Source organism: Jatropha curcas, chromosome 1, assembly GCF_041381405.1.
Source record: "Jatropha curcas cultivar XTBG-Jc1 chromosome 1, XTBG_Jcur_1.0, whole genome shotgun sequence".
Classification (NCBI taxonomy): domain Eukaryota; kingdom Viridiplantae; phylum Streptophyta; class Magnoliopsida; order Malpighiales; family Euphorbiaceae; genus Jatropha; species Jatropha curcas.
In genome coordinates, this window is record NC_143151.1 from 30,133,712 (window position 1) to 30,147,206 (window position 13,495).

At 31.3% G+C, this 13,495-nt stretch overlaps 1 long non-coding RNA gene across 1 annotated transcript; it reads right to left on the bottom strand.

Annotated features, from left to right (window-relative positions):
* Positions 1-3,781: 3,781 nt before the first annotated feature.
* LOC149499342 (uncharacterized) lies at positions 3,782-4,342 on the bottom strand. Its single transcript, XR_016322197.1, has 2 exons — positions 4,158-4,342; positions 3,782-4,045 (listed from the first exon to the last, which is right to left on the bottom strand). It is a non-coding gene; the product is annotated as an uncharacterized LOC149499342 (long non-coding RNA).
* Between the last annotated feature and the right edge of the window lie 9,153 nt (positions 4,343-13,495).

Below are 13,495 nucleotides of genomic sequence, written 5' to 3' on the forward strand. Positions count from 1 at the left end.
GCAACTGAAATAGATACTAGCTAAAATTTAGCTTTAAATCATTTAATTAGGATAATTTATTATGTGAATAAAATTTTCAGTTTATAAGTTAGAGAATGTTAAAGATGCTAAACTTTATAATAAGAATGCAATGGACATCAGTAATGAAGATTGATATAGATTATATGTGCATGCATGCATGCACAAATTAATACTCTCATGAGAGATTAGTCCAAGAGTATTTAACGTTGTTCTTTCCAGAAAAAAATAAATCAAAAAATCAAAAAATGCAATAATATTATCGAAGAGGCTCCATAAATATATTAGAATTAAAGCAGATTTACTATAAACTAATGAAATATATGGTATTTAGTTTTTCCTTCTCTTACTTCATTTTCTTGTGGATAGCTTAATTGAATTTTTAGATTTTCCTTAATGTTTGACTATTATAATACGAATGTTGAGTACTGTAATACATGAACACGCGAGAGGCTTGATGTTTCCCCGTTTCGAAAACGGAAACGGCTTGGAAACATATCGAATCTGTTTCCTTAAATACTGAAAATTAGACATCTGTTTCCCCCCTCGGAAATGTTTCTTGCATTAAAGAAAAAAAAATCAGATTTCAAATACAAATCAAATTTGGATGAAATATTATTTTCGGGCACTAGAACGAAACCCCTTCTTACTACAAGCTTTGAATAATATGGGCGTTTGCAAATCCTATTTGGGAAAGGACAAATAATCATATTTTTAATTTCAATATTCAAAACTCAAATTTAACAGAATTTCATTATCTTTTTCCATTTTGACATTCGAATATTTTGTTTTCTTTTTTCTTTATTGAGTATGAAACTTATAAACATTTTTCTCTCTTTTGGATATGATTTAATGATTTATTTTTAGAAAACTTTATTTTGGTTGATTGTCCTTTAAAAATTATAAAGGAACTCTTTCTAAATTATTTTTATATTTATTTCTATATTTTTAATTTTACAAATAAACCTCTATATTTTTTATATTTACGCATTTCCCACACATTTCTGTTTTTTATAGTTTTGAAAATATCGTTTACCCGTGTCCTTTCCACGTTTTCGTGTTTTCCCTGTGACATCCTACCGAGTCGAGTCTTAGCACTGAGTCGAGTCTTTTCATAGAGTCGAGTTGAGTCGGGCCAAACCAAACCCGGGTGGGGTAGAATGGGTTATAAGTGGACTTACTTGATTGAGAGAAATAGATCAAAGCATGTGGGTGAGGATTTATTTGCATTAAAAGACCAAGTTTGGGTCTTTAGTAGTAACCTGTTGACCATTGAGGTACCATTTAGGAAGTTTTACATAAAAATTCATTGATTTTGGTGGCCTACCCGTAATAACCATTTCACTTTCCCATTTTCATCCTTATCTTCATCTTCTTCATCTCCTTCCTTTCTCCATCCATTTTCATGGTAGTTTAAGGCAACCTCAATTTTCTCCAAGTAAGTAGAATATTTTGAAGCTTTATGTTATTCAACCTCTAATTGAGCTATATTGTAGCTAAGTTATAAGAATGTTGATGTGTATAGGAGAAGGGAGTTCAAAGATTGTAGAAAAAAGAAGCTAAAGAAAAGCTCAAGCTTTTTGGAGTAAAGGTTTGATATCTCTTTTCATTTACCATTTTCTTTGCATGAGAATTTGTGTGGTGTGTTGCTAATGAGACAATATTGCTTCATGTTGAGTGGGAGGACTGGTAATGGTGAGAAAACAGGGGAAAACAGGGGAAGTATTGAATAAATGAAGTAAATAGTGAGTTTATGCTGAAACAGGTTTTGCTGGAAATTTTACCAGTAACTTCATCTTGATTTTTAACCCCTTTATTGATGGAATTAGGAAGTGTCATAGAAGAGTTATTTGTTCCTCTGTGTGTTATCTTTATTTGGGTTTTTGAATCATCCAAATCGGAGTTGTATATTGAGAGATATGATCAAAAGAGTACAGACTGTGCAGGCTGGAAAACGCGCGCGCGCGAATTGCATGAAGAGCTCGCGATCGCGATTTTCATTTGCGCGCTCGCGACTTCCACCTGAAACTCTTTGACTCTCATTTGGTGTTTTACGCGCTCGCGATTTTGCACTGCGTGCTCGCGACTTGACCCTTGGCCTGTAAGCGCTCGCGACCTTCTTCGCGCGCTCGTGAATTTGGCCTGGGAACTCACTGTCTCTCATTTTGCACTGTACGCGACCGTGATTTTCATTTGCGCGCTCGCGACTTTCACCTGAAACTCACTGTCTCTCATTTTGCACTCTACGCGCTTGCGACTTTCAAGTGCGCGCTCACGACTTGTGCCCGATAACACATTGACTCTGATTTTTGCATCTCGCGCTCGCGACTTTGCAATACGCGCTCGCGACTTTCACCTGGAAACTCACTGACCTTCAGGTGTGCATTACGCGCTTGCGACTTTGCAAGGCGCGCTCGCGACTTGTGTTTTCATGCACTTTTGGACTTCTTTTCTATGCAATTGGATTCCTTTGCTCAACTTGTATGCCTCCAATCATTTTACAACAAAAATACAACATTAAATCATGCATCAAAACAACATGCAAGCATACAAATGATGCGAAATCAAATAAACATTATGATTTATGAAGTTATGAACTATGAATATGATGTTGTGTTATATTATTGACATACCAACATTAGGCTCCATTGAGGTTAGGCAGAAACCATGTAGATAAGGCTATGTCGCGACATAGGATAGCAGATCTGCACCTCATACAGTTTGATACTCCGGCTACAGGCCGTTGAGTGGATATGATTATATATGGGCCATAGCAGCCAAGCATACAGTATTCATCCAGTTTCATACAGTTTTTTCTTATCACTTCGGTTTCACTATAACCTTATGGAGCCATACAGATATCTTGCCATAACCTTTCATGAATCATACAGTATTATAAACAGTACAAAAGATAATCAAGGTATAAGGAAAGGATCATGCTATATGTGCTTATATGTTTTAATTATCCATATGCATTTACATGCTTATTTCTATCTATGTATGTGCTTAATTGTTTCTTTATATGTTGAGATATCCACTGAGCTTTATTTGCTCAGCGAGTTACCTGTTTAACTCGCAGGTTTTGAGATTGGACCGTAGAGAGTCAACTTACAACTGCTGCAGTTCATCTGTAGAAGACTCAGTCTTCAGGGTAGCTACTCATTTGGATGTGTATCTTTTGTCTATCCTTTTCATGGCATGTACAGGGCACACAGTTGGGCCCATTTCATTTTGACACTAGTATCATTTTTTGTAAATATAAATTACATTATTTTTGTATACAACATCAGCATGCTATTATATTCAATATACATTATGACTTCAGCATGTCAAGGCATAAAGTCAACTAGTTTGTAACGTCTCGACTCGGTTTATTCGGGTTTACGGGTGGACCGGGAAGGGATGTTACATTCCCATTTCCATGTCCGTGCATCATAGGTTGACTATTTCATATGATGCTCAACTATTTGTACATTTCTCACTTTCTTGATAATTTTGCCTATTTTTTGGAATTGAATTATTAACTAACAATGATTTTCCAATCATTTCTTTTTTAACATTGATTAAGAATATTACCGTTATGGATATATTATTGCTCCGACATATTCACAATTTATGTGTTTTTTACATGTTTTTATAGATATATCATTTGTAAGAGTTGACCGGACAGCATTATTTTTTGAAAAATTTTCTATGCAAGTCAAGTTCACATTATAACAAACGAGAGCAGAAGAGATACAGTAAAACACAACCTTTATCAAGATCATGATAATTTTGATAAAATATATTTAATTATCAATCTCACTTTATTTTCAAATGCTTATGTATATATATATATAGTCATACACGAGACAAACATAAATTCCTAATTTGGAACTTGTAAACCGTGTGCACTTATTTTTTATATGTATGACAAAATATCACCCACCGCTACCTGGTCCGCCGCCGGGTGAACCACGATCGCCCACTCCAGTTTTACTTTCTCCAATAACCCTTAGGTTCTCTTTATTTTCATCTGCAACTACCACTAAATAAGAAATTGATGGTTTGAATATTTAGTATCTTTACATCAAAACGTAAATATCAGTATTATTACTAGAACTAGAACTAGAAGTAGAAGAGAGAAGAGAGAGCCTTACTGGTTTTGGGGACTCGAGTTGTTCGAGCAATAGCAGTATTATAAGATGCAAACAAAATGAGGAAAAGGATTGGGATAGCATAGGAAGCCATTTTAACCATTCAATTACTTTCTTCTATTAAAAGAGAAGAGTAATCACGGCATATCAATTCCTTCATCACCCATTATATACTCTAAAAGTTTCAAGCATTGGGCCCTAACTAGAGATCAGTTTGTGTTGAAATATTGCAATATGATGTTAATTTTGTTGACTTTAGAACTTTGAGTACACACCCAACGGTCAATGCACGCTAGCTTGATAGTTACTTTAGGAGAATTTTTTAAAAAATTATTACTTTTTTTTTCTCCCAATAAATGGTTAGAATTACCAATACGAAGGATTAAATAATATAGAACAATTAGCAAACATAAATACAAAGGATTAAATAATTAAAAGATATGTAATGCTCGGTTAAAGAGTGTGTCGAAAAATTGGAATATCCGTTCGACTAATAAAAAAGCAAACAAAATCGATTGATTCTATTTAATAGTTGAATGCTAACCCAACCCCTAATCTTATTGGTATCAAGCATATTAGAATTGATTTGAAGAGTAATTTCCACTGGTCGATTCATACCTTGTAGCGAATAATAAAATAAGTAAGTGATTTTTATCCTTGGCATTTAAAAATGTGGGTGGTCAATTAGGTTTGTCTAATGATTGGTTGACCACTCAATGTTTTAACCTTTTTTTATTATTTATTAGCCACTTCAAGGTATTGATTCGGTTGGCACTTTGTCATAGTAATATTATTATAATAGTTGTTAGCTGTATTAGTAGGCGTCAACTATTTAACATTTTATAAAATATTAGTAAATAAAATAATGTTTCTCTTAAACTGTAAATGCTCGTATAAATATTAAGTCGCCCAACGTTATAAATAATTGAAATGGTATTTTGACTTTAGTCAAAATGATAAACTTTAGCTAAAAAGCTATTCAAAATTCCACAACATGCTGTGTTTTAACCATTTTAGTTATTATCTATAACGCACTCAGATTTCATTAAATGTAATTGAATTGACAAAATTTCTTTATCTATTCTTTTAGTATTTTTTTTTGGCCTATATTCCAAAAATAACTCCATTATTAAATTCCTTAAAATGGCGGTATGATTTTAATGAATATGTATATTTACCTGTTGGAATTTAGTATTTTTATATAAGATTGATTTCTAGAAAAGCGAATTTCCAAATAAGTATTTCCTTCCAAAAATGTAACATTATCGCATTTCTTATTTTGTAAATGTATTATTATTCTACTTAAGTAGCTAATCTGTACAAAATAAAAATAAGAGCTAATTACCATAATACCCTCGATTTAGATAATTAACATGGAAAAAAAAATTGCCACATAATTGGCAAATATTTTAAAATAAAAGGGTTAAATTTAAAAATTAAAAGAAAAGAAGAAAAGGATAAATTTTTTGCATTCCACCTCAAAATTAATTTTTTTTTTTCTCACCATCTATTATCTACGTTTTGGGCGATACTAATTTATTCTTGAATCATATATATTATTTAGGTAAATAAAATATTTTCAACAGTGGCACTTCTAAATTTTGAATATATAATCTTACTCAAAATTTAGTATTTCTTTAAATCAATAAATGATTGAAAAAACATAGATAAGCTGTATTTATATATAAATTTTATTTATAAAATTAAAACTGTAAAATTTAAAATTATCACCATCGAAATGATTAAAATTATTTATATTTAAATATGGAGACACGCGTAGGAATCTTAAAAGAAAAAGAAGAAAGACAACGGAGAGAGATGTGTACCAAACAAATTCAAAATGATATAAGTTAATATAAAGAAAAATTATTAAATTGACTACATAAAATATAATAATATAGTTAAAAGCCTACTTATAATTGGCCGTGGCTTGAGTTGTTAGGTAGCCAAGCCAATGAACTATTTAACACTTTCTATTAGTTGCTTCAGCTAAAATTCTACTCTCTCTAGTTGATAGAGACACCTGAAAAAGAAAAGAAATATAAAATAATAATAATACTAAAAAAAAAAAAGAAATAAAGAAAAAGAAAGATGTTGATAATGCCAAACCATTGATGGAGGAGAGAGCTTTCAAGGAAACTCACAATTGAAAGGGACAATTTTATCCTTGAAAAGTTTGTTTAATTGCTTTATGATTTTGGTAACTGAATCATTTAAATTGAAAGCAAGCATTGAAAAGGAAACTTTTTTTTTTTTTATTTTAAATGAAAAATATCAATCAAAACCCATCAAATATGAATGCATTTCTGTCACTTTTCATCTGCTTAAACAATGAGGTTTTGTTGGTCAAAATCCACCTTCTTGTACTCTTCTACCTTAGATTAGACTCAAGCTAACGTGACACCCTTTCGACCAAATCAATATATACTAGGGCAATTCCCTTTTTTACCCTTTAGGCGGGATTTAGAACAATAATTTAAACCTAATTTAGATTCTAGCCAGCCTGTTTTAATAGACTAATTATTAGAAATCCAGTCACACTCTAACTTTTATCAAAATATAAATTATTTTTAATATTTCAAAAAAATAATAAATGATGTTTTTTTCAATATTATTTTGATTTACGTTACATATAACAACTGTTTTTTCAAATTACTTTTAATTTTATAATTTAAAAAATTAATTATTTTCTTAATTCATATCCAAAAATTTTAAAGGATGTATATTTTTGGCACAGAAGAAGAAGTAATATGATTGTCTGATTACTCTGATGAGATGAATCTGTAGGCCCAATTGTGACAATGCCATGTTGAGACCTAATCAAACTAAGCATCTCTTTCAAAGGCCATTCACACTCTACTTCCAAGTTATTCAAATAAGCCCCCCTAATAAGTTAATAGCAACCCCTCACCAAAATTAACCCAATAATCAAAATCACTTAATTAGTAATCCATGTTGTTAGAACTTCATTACTACAATTTAATTGGGTGAAGAACATGTTATATATAAATTTCATAATTCAATTTGACGTCTAAATAATTTTTAGTTTAATTAGGGAATCAGTGTAATTATATCTGTTTGAAGATAAATCCATAATAATAATATAAAAAGTGTATGTAACTATTGAAGAATAAATGAAACAAAAGATAACTCTTACTGAAATTTTAACTCATTTCTATTAAGAAAAAAATTATTACGTTTGAACCAAAAAATTATTTTTAATTGATTTAGCATATGCATCAATATTTCAAGTTACTTCAATTTTGTTTATGATATTGAAAAACATGATTGAAGGTCCGTATAATTAAGTTGTTAATTATATTGGATAGATATACTTGTCTAGATCAAGTTTATGAATATATAAGTATTTACATGAAATGAAGTTATTTTTCACTATGCAATGAGAAAAAAAAAGAGAAAAAATATAATTGAGGGAAAGACTTACCTATACTCGGTATATAGATCCACTTATAAACCAAGCAAATTATAACTACTATTTTGGTTCAAACAAATGTATTTTTTAGTGTATACCAAGGAACAAAAGCACAAAACAGTAACTTTCTTTTAAAAAAAAAAAATTTATTGGCGTGGCCCCAAGTGTACGTAGACAATAAATTTTTCCTATTCAAATGAAGATTTTAGATTTGCCAAGACTTAATCTATAAATCCATCCATGGAAATAAAGATTTGTTTTTTGAAATGATTTTATAATCTAAACCTATCTCTTTATATATAATATATATAAATATTAAGCTAATGTTTAATAAGTTGGTAATAAAACATAATGTAATGTAATTATAAATATTTTTAATGTAATATTTAAATTAAAAATGTCAATTAAGTGTGATGTGATTAATTTTTTTCATGTCTGTTAAAGATTATGCGGTAAGTGAGTATCAATTCCATCATTTAAAATTAATTTTACCAATATAAAATTGGTGTTAAGTTTAGAATTTGGAAGTAAAACCATGATAGAACTGAGTCTTTTGAGTCATTTTGTGAAAAAACAGTTTAAATTCAGAATTATCACATGTCTTTTTTTTTTTCACTGGATCAAAGTTCAAACCCTTGACTTGAATTTGCTAAAAACAAATGGGGTAAACAGCTAATCTCGAGTGCCTCCGCGTGATTCAAGAAAAGGTGGACCTGGTGACTATCCGGGAGAGTCGTAGATGATTTAATCTCCTAATTATGTTTTATAATTAAGCTCTTTCTTTGGTGTATTGTAAAAATGTTTCTTACAAAGTGACTTTTTTTCTGTTTGTTTTTTTCACCATAAAATAAGCTTTTCTCTATTTTATTTTGAGATTTACTTTCTTTCTTTTTTTTTCCTTTAATTACTACGTAGCAAAGTATAACTAAACATCCCACAGTCATTGAATGACAACTAAAGCAAAGTATAAGTTGGAAAAAATGTATATTTCTCTCAAGTTTTGACAATTTCCATATTAACCATTTACACACTACTTTTAAAATTGGAAAACCAATTAATTGACAATAGCTATTTCCTATAATTTATTAATCTAAACATGCAATTTCCCTTCGACAACATAAACTAATATTGTTTTTGGTTGATAGGAATAGAATGATGACTAAATTTTGTTTAGAGATATTAAAAAAAAAAAATCATATTTGACATTTTCAGCTAATTTGATTCCTGAACCTGCATATTTGTTGATAGGATTAAAAAAAATCATATTTGACATTTTCAACAAATTTAACCTCTGAACTAGTTTATAATGATTAAATTTAAATCATAATTCTTCACTTGCAATGTGCAAATTTTTATAGCGAAATTTATTAAAACTATAATTTGAATCAGTTGGTATAATTTATTAAAAAAAATAATTAAATGTTGATAGAGGAAAAGGATATATGAAGTATATCCCTCTTTTCTTAATTTATATTATATGAAGTATCCCTCTTATCTTAATTTATAATTTTGAGTTCATGAATATGTACTAATTTAAACATTTTAAAACTGACCTTTATTACTGGATTTATTATATATTAAATCTATGCATTTCTCCTATTTAACGGATTAAAGTTATATTATACGTTTAGTAAATTTACTATGTGTTGAAAGAAATTATCTTTTTATGAATTTTAAAGTTCCTTTCAAAAGTAATGGAAAAGTTTTTGATCTCGGTATTTTTAAGTGAAAAAAAAAAGTGAATAAAAGCTGCGATATTGAATTGAAACAATTCATTAATTTGTAAAAATCAAAACAAGTTCAGGACTAAATAGGCTTAAAAAGTTAAATATGACCTTTTTTTAATACTACTAAATAAGTTAGAGGGTCAAATAGGTTTTATTTCTTGTTGGTGATGGTTAATTAAACAAATAATATATTCGATGATTATAAAAGCATAAATTTTAGAAATTTTCGAATTCTATCACAAAAATTATATATGAACAAAGTAACTATCATACTAGCTTTGACCGACTATTGTATGCTATAAACTCCAATTTGAAACGCGTACAGTGACGACCATTGACCCCTTCCTTCCAAGTTTCAATCCACAAAAATATTATATTGCAATTTTGATTTTTAACGAAAAATTTGCAATCCAATTCATAAATTTGTGTCAGTATAAAATGGTGTTCAAATTGAAGAATGAGTTATTAATTTCATACAGTTCTTCTCTTTACTATACAAGAAACTAAACAAACAGCAAAAATGGTTAAAACGGCATCATTTTCATATGCAATCTCTATTGTCATTTTCCTCATTTTGCTGGCATCTTATAATATTGTTGCTGTTCAAACAACTCAAGTCTCCAAAGCCTGTTAAAATCATTTTTATTATTAAAAAGAGATAGGAAAGCTTTTGGAATTGTATTCAAATGATATTATAATTAATTAATTAATAGAATTCATGTTTTTCTTTTTTAAGGAGCGTAAAGACTACGGTGATATAGTTGTTGTTTATTTAAAGTTGATAAAATTTCCATGATAGACTTGAATTTTAGGTCATTTTCTAAAACAAACTCTTTAAATTTAGAAATTAATTTATCACTCTTTTTACTTTATCATTTTTTTTCAAAACGTCTATTACACGTTTATTCACTTGGCGTCAACTTTTTAAAGTAAGAAAAAAAGATAATGACTTGAAGTCTAAACTATAAAATTTTAGTCTCCAATTAATTTCCAAGTAATTTAATAAAAAAAAAAGTAATTGAGAATTTATTCAAATAAAGAGGAAAAAAATTCCACATAGACGAAGTAACTATGAACGTAGCGCAAAACGCGGCATTGATTTTTTCCATCCAAGTTTAAATCAACAAAGGGCATATATATATATATATATATATATATATATATATATGTAAAATTTCATCATAGTATAGAAGAGAGCCACTTACAGGTTTTGGGGAGTTGAGTTGTTTGAGTAACTATTAACAATTCCCTTTCAAGTATTGGTTCCTCCTCCTCAAATATCGGCATTAGTGAGAGTCAATGGAGAGATAAGGGTGACTGTAATTCTTGGAGAGAAAAGGGTGGAGACTCTCAACAAAAAATCTCAGTCAAAGGACAAATATTGTGTGATAACGTAGTTCTACCGGTAACCAGTTCAAGTTCAAAATGTGTTCCGCAAGATCCTCTAAAAACTCAACCATTGCAAGATTTTTCTGGAAAATCAAACTTTACATGATCTTTAGCAAAATTCAGACGCAAGCTCTAGGAGATTTGGTTGGTTTCTGTTTCAAGTTTGAGATTGATTTTATCTTATCTTTAGTCTCTGTTTTCTGTATAAATAGTCTAGATACTAAGCTTAAGAAAAAAATCAAGGTTTTGTTTTTTGTTTTTGTATCCACGTTCTCAGTAATTAATAAATCCATTTTATTTTTTCAGTTTTTTCGCATGGTATCAGAGCCTGTGTGGATACTAAGCTAAACCAGTTACAGGTTCATTCTTCACACCATGACTACTTCTACCCTATCTCTCAATGTTGGCAACTTTATCACCCTTCGACTCACCTCAAACAATTACCCTTTGTGGCGTGAACAAGCACTGGCTCTTGCTGAGAGTCAAGACATAGTAGGACACCTCACAAATGAAGATCCTGCTCCAAATAGATATACAAATACAGCTGCAGAAAATTCAACACTTCAACTAACAGATGAATTTGTACAATGGCGAAAGACAGATCGGCTTCTTCGAGGGTGGCTTATTGGCACACTTTCGGAAGAGGCCCTTGCACTTGTTGTTGGACTCGACACAGCCCATGCTGTTTGGGAGGCTCTAAAAAATGCTTATGCACAAGACTCACAGGAACGTGAATACACATTGCTGCAAAATCTTCGGTATCTCCGGAAAGAAGAAACCACAACAATCACAGAACATATCCGTACTTTCAAAGCTCTCTGTGACAATTTATCAGCCATTGGAAAGCCAGTTTCTGACAAAGAAAAGGTGTTCTGTCTTCTCACAAGTCTTGGTCCTCAATATGAAATATTCACAACAACCATGTTGAAGCCTCCTCTACCATCATATGCCGAGTTAGTCTCTCAGTTACAGAATCATGATCAAAGGCGCAACTTATTCTCTAATCACACAGACATGTCAGCTTCATCTCTTACTCATCATATGGCTTTTTTCGGGCAACAGCAGCAACGCCCACAACTTAATCATTCAGGCTATCGTGGATCATCCCAAAAATTCACTTCCAACGGCCGTGGGTTCCAAGCCCAACAGCGAAGAGACTTATCGGCAGCAAATTCACAACGTCGACCTCCACCCCCTGGTGAACGTCGTATGACATCTGCAGAGAGGGAACAATATCGTGACCAACAATGTCAGTACTGTGGGGTAATGGGTCATGTTGCTAAGATATGTTGGTGGGTGCCAAAGAAATCCACTCAACAAAATGAAATTCCACAAGCCCTTGCAGCACTCACTTTGGATACCTCTGTTACTGACACTGAATGGACAACTGATACAGCAGCTTCCAATCATATGACAGGTAAGGCTAATATATTAACTAACCTTCGTAAAAATTCTATTGCAGATTCAGTAATGATTGGAGATGGTTCCTTCATGCCAATTCTTGCAATCGGTGATGCTTGTGTGAAACAAAAAACATCAACCTTACCTCTCAATGATGTTTTGTTGGTTCCAAACTTAACAAAAAATTTACTTTCAGTGAGTCAGTTAACTGAACAATTTCCTGTTAATTGTGAATTTACTAATGTTGATTTTTGTGTTAAGCAACGGGAAACAGGACAGCCAGTGATCAAAGGGAAACGCAAGGGTGATCTCTATGTTCTACCTAATTCACCAGAATTATATTTTTCTCATCGATTTAAATCAGGCACTGCAGAAATTTGGCATCAACGCCTAGGACATCCTCAATCTTCAGCTTTGAATTTGTTAAAAAATAAAGGACTTATTGATGTCATTGGTACAACAAGGTCCGAGCATCTTTGTGATAGTTGTCAATTAGGAAAACTTAGTCGTTTACCTTTTTCTTGTTCAGAACACTCAAGTACTGGTATTTTCGAAAAAATTCATTGTGATTTGTGGGGACCTGCACCTATTTTGTCAATTGGAAAGTTTAAATATTATGCTTGTTTTGTTGATGATTTTTCAAAGTATACGTGGATTGTTCCTATGTGTAATAAGTCTGATTTTTTTGATGTGTACTTAGCTTTTGAGAAATATGCTTCAAGACAATTTAACAAGCAAATCAAAATTTTTCATTCAGATGGTGGTGGTGAGTTCATTAATTACAAACTGTCATCTCATTTTCTTTCAACTGGTATTGTTCATCAGGTTTCAGCCCCATATACTCCTGAGCAAAATGGTTTAGTTGAAAGGCGGCATAGGACTATAAGAGAATTAGGAATGACAATGTTGTTTCAAAGTGGTGCACCCTTATTCTTGTGGATAGAAGCCTTCACTACAGCAGTGTATCTTATGAATCGTTTACCATCGTCTGCAATTAATTTTGAAACACCATATTTTGCTCTTCATGGGTCACATCCAGATTACTCTTGCCTTCGAACATTTGGGTCTAAGTGCTTTCCCTATACTTGGGATTTACGAAAACATAAATTTGATCCAAAAAGTCTTCTTTGCGTTTTTGTAGGCTATAGTGAAAAACATAAGGCATATAAATGTTATCATCCTTCGAGCAAAAAAACATTTATCTCTCGACATGTGGTCTTTGATGAGTTAGTGTTTCCATATAAAAATAAGTCGGTGATAAATCAATTGCAGGTGAATACTATTTTTGATACTTGGTTATCACATACTAACAAATCTACTTTTGCAGAGTCAATTCCAGACCCTTCCATACCTCCATGTCAAAGTCCATTATTGCCAGTTGATATCAGTAC